The sequence below is a fragment of the Crocuta crocuta genome, unplaced genomic scaffold, assembly GCF_008692635.1.
Source record: "Crocuta crocuta isolate KB4526 unplaced genomic scaffold, BGI_CrCroc_1.0 scaffold480, whole genome shotgun sequence".
Taxonomy (NCBI): Eukaryota; Metazoa; Chordata; class Mammalia; order Carnivora; family Hyaenidae; genus Crocuta; species Crocuta crocuta.
In genome coordinates, this window is record NW_027532418.1 from 355,310 (window position 1) to 359,842 (window position 4,533).

At 34.5% G+C, this 4,533-nt stretch overlaps 1 pseudogene; it reads right to left on the bottom strand.

Moving 5' to 3' along the window:
- Nucleotides 1-27: 27 nt before the first annotated feature.
- Nucleotides 28-514, bottom strand: LOC144243873 (olfactory receptor 11G2-like; annotated as a pseudogene).
- Between the last annotated feature and the right edge of the window lie 4,019 nt (nucleotides 515-4,533).

The following is a 4,533-nucleotide window of genomic DNA, read 5'->3' on the forward strand; positions in this document are numbered from 1 at the left end:
AAAAAAAAAAAAAAGGAAGATGGAGAAAATGAGGACTGAGTTAAAGATGGCACAGATGATCTGAGTGGCAGGAGCCAGCATATATGCTGTCCTATAGGACAGATTTATCAGGATATCTGGGTCACAAAGGAAGTGATCAATCTTGCTGGAACAACAAAACAGGAGCTGAGAGATCAGGTAAATAGGCAAAAGGAAATATAGGAAGCCACACACCCAGCACCCAGCTCCTATTCTGATGCAGTGCTGAACTGTCATGACAGGGGGGAATGCAAGGCCTGAAGACAGTAAGGTACCTGTCAAAGGCCATGGCAGACAAGAAAATGGTCTCAGTGGAGCCCAGAGAGAAGTAGAACTGGAGGAAGCAGCCAGAGACAGAAATGGTGTTGGTCTCAGAGAGAAAGTTGGCTAACATATTAGGGACAGTGGAGGTGATAAATCAGATATCCAGGAAGGAAAAATTGGCCAGCAGGATGTACACTGGAGTTTGTAGTTGATGGTCCCACCTCACGGCACAGATAATACATGGATTTCAAAATATATATTCCAGAGACAACTTTTTGAAAGGAGGAAAATCTGAATTTCCCAGGTATAAGAGAAGCCCAAAAAGATGAACTTACTATAGAACTAGAGCAATTACTTATGTTGGAATATTCATTTGTTTGTAATGCTTCAATAACAATAAAAATTTCCATATAAGAAATGGCCTTTTAGTATTGCACCTTAAGGAAAATACCTGCTTAGGGTTACATTACTCTGCATGTCAGTAAATATCATCACTCATGCAGAAATAGTTTCATCATTTTTAGATCTTCATAGACCTATTCTAGATATAGCAAATACAAAGTTAATAGATACTAGCCTGTCATCCTGAGGTTTACAATCAGAGTTAGTTGGTATTGACAATAAGCAAGTCTATACAAACATCTACAATGTTAGGTCAAGCAGTGGATGAATACAGACTGAATGAACACTAAGAGATAACTCAGTGTTTTTGACATACAAATATATTAAAGAGAATTTTTCATAATCTTTGCTCTATTTGAGAGAGATATATATCAAGCTGATTTGAAGACAATACACAATAGATTTAAGTACTGTATGTAAGATAATTGCTTTTTATTGTTATGGGAACTACTCCTATATCTATTTTAGAATAGATTATAAGTCAATTGTAAAATGAGACATTATTACAAGATTTCAAATTTCAACCCCTCCCTTCTGTAAAAATACACTCTTAAAAATACTACATATAGGGGTGCCTGGGTGGCTGACTTGATTTCTGTTCTGCTCTCTGCAGAATTAAATCCAACATTCGCACATTATAGAATGATGAAGACTTGGTTTGTAAAAATTACATCAATCTATAAATAACATGGAAAGATTACACTTTTGGTTTTGGTTTGGTTTTGGTTTGGTATTGCAGAGCATAGATACTTGCATGCTAAACTCTAAATAAAATGTGGTGAGAACACAGCATACTTCAAGTATACAGGTCTTTATTATTAACTGCTGCCACCAAGCTGTACACTACATCTCCAGAATTTATTCACCTTATAACTGAAACAAAATTAAAGTATGGGAGGTGATGGATATGTTAATTAGTTTGACTATAGCCATCATTTTACAATGTATATCAAATCATGTAATTATCTACTTAAATAACAACATTTGTCTCTTATACTTCAATAAAGTTGGAAAAAATAAACTATAAGAGGATGGTTTGGAAATTAAGAGCAAAGAAAGAAGAAATTAATCCATAGTGCTAAGGTCTGAATCATGAATTCACATATATTCATACCTTCAAATTCATAGAATTGTATACTTTTCTAAAGGTTATTTTTAAAAATAAGCTTTGATATTTGAAAAGTAATGGATTCATACTTAGGAACAACTTTTCTGAGCCACTAATTTCAACAAACTTCCAAAGTCATCACAGATAATAACCCAGACTAATGTCCCTAGATTTAGTTTATGGCAGTGTTATACAATTACAGCCCATATTAACCCTCAACAATCTCCTGATGTTTTTGTCACTGACTTTGGGTTTTTCTTCATTCATTCCACTATTTCTACGTGTGTGTGGAAATGTCTCTAAATATCTCTTTGTCTATATAACTCTCTTTGTTTCATTTGGTTTCTTTCTCTTAAGAGTACATGAGTACCTGTATGTGTGTGTGAAGATTTTGTAATTCTTTCAGTCTCTAAAATTCATTCACATGTAATTATGTCTTTCCCAGATTTCATAAAATACCTACCTGGAGTCTAGGCTTCTATCCAATCAAGTTCTTTCATTTGCTTCCTCCTCCAACTTTCTATTTACCTTCTAACTTCTTACTCTGATTCTCCACTGTAACCAAATACTTATGAAGTAAAACTCATATTTCATTATATTTATACACACAAATATACACAGAAATATACACATGTATATGGAAAGAGAGAGAGAATTTTTTCAATTTGAGAAACTGATTTGTGAAATACAGTCTTTCTTCAAAAGGAAATGAATTTTTAAAAACTACTCATAAATAATGGACCCACAAACATATGGCCAACTAATATTTGACAAAGCAGGATAGAGTATCCAATGGGAAAGACTCTTTCTAGAAAATGGTGCTGGGATAACAGGACAGCAACATGCAGAAGAATGAAACTGGACTACTTTCTTAAACCATATAAAAAATAAATTCAAAAGGGATAAAGGACCTAAATGTGAGACAGGAAATCATCAAAATCCTCAAGGAGAAAAAGGCAGCCACCTCTCTGACCTAGGTGCAGCAACTTCTTACTGCAGAGGTCTCTGGAAGCAAGGGGAATAAAAGCACAAATGAACCACTGAGACCTAATCAATATAAAACATCTTCTGCACAGTAAAGGAAACAATCAACACAACTAAAAGGCAACTGATGGAATGGGAAAGGCTATTTGTAAATGACACAGCTGATAAAGGATTAGTATCCAAAATCTATAAAGAGCTTACCAAGCTCAACACCTGAAAAACAAATAATCCAGTAAAGAAATGGGCAGAAAACATGACAGACACTTTTCCAAGGACATCCAGATGGCTAAAAGACACATGAAAAGACGCTTAGCATCATTCATCATACCGGAAATACAAATCAAAACCACAATGAGATACAATCTCACACCTGTCAAAATGACTAAAATGAATAACTCAGAAAACAACAGATGTTGGTAAGGATGTGGAGAAAAAGGAACCCTTTTGCACTGTTGGTGGGAATGCAAACTGGTGCGGCCCTTCTGGAAAACAGAATGAAGACTCCTCAAAAAATTAAAAATAGAACTACCTTACGACCCAGCAATTGCAGTACTAGGAATTTATCCAAAGGATATAAAAACCCTGATTCAAAGGGGCACAGGCACCCAAATGTTTATAGCAGTGCTATCAACAATAGCCAAATTATGGAAAGAGTCCAAATGTCCATCAACTGATGAATGGATAAAGAAGATGTGGTATATATACATAATGGAATACTACTTTGCGATGAAAAAGAATGAAATCTCACCATTTGCAACAACATGGAACTAGAGGGTATTAGGCTAAGTGAAGTAAGTTAGTTAGAGAAAGACAGATAATCATATGACTTCACTCATATGTGGAATTTGAGAAACTCAACAGATGAACATAGGGGAAGAGAAAGAAAAGTAAAAACAAAGAGGGAGGCAAACCATGAGAGATGCTTAAAAGCAGAGAACTGAGGGTTGCTAGAGGGGTGGTGGTGGGGATGGGTTTAATGGGTGATGGGCATTAGGAAGGCACTTGTTGGGATGCGCACTGGGGGTCATATGTAAGAGATGAATCTGTGGGTTCTACTCCTGAAGCCAAGACAACACTATATGGTATCTAGCTTTAATTTAAATTAAAATAAAAAGCTGCTCATAAACAATCTTCATCTCTGAAATATAAAAAATATTTTCCAGATTGAATTAAAGACTTGAATGTGAGTAGCAGCACTTAAGAATACAGAATAGAAAAAAAAAATAGAAATGTTTAATAGAATGTTGTGCTACCAATAGGTAAACTTCATTAAACAAGGCTAAATAATAAATCTTGAAGGGCCTGACATAATTTTAATAGTATTTTTAGAAAGTTCTGAAAAGCAAAGGATGTAATGAATGGAAAAAGAAATGCCAAAATAATTTTGAATAATAAATAACATTTATTATACAAATAAATGCTACAAATCAATAACTAAAGACCAACAGCATGTTAGAAAAGGGGGTAATGTTAATAATGTCTCTGAAGGCAAAAGAGTTACTGACAATATGCCACATTTTCCCAAGAAAATTAAGGAACCAAGTTCCATAGTAATATTGCCCTTCAGGTCAATCTAGTATTGTCCTTCATAATACGATTAGTGCTTATGTGATATTGTTCTTCATTAAGATTGCAGTTGATACAAAATATCTTAATAGACACTGCAGTCAATTATGTGTCATTTGTAAATATATGCCAAATGGCTGTGCTCACAAAGGCTGTTCCTCAAATTTTGCCAAGTATAAATAAAATGTTCT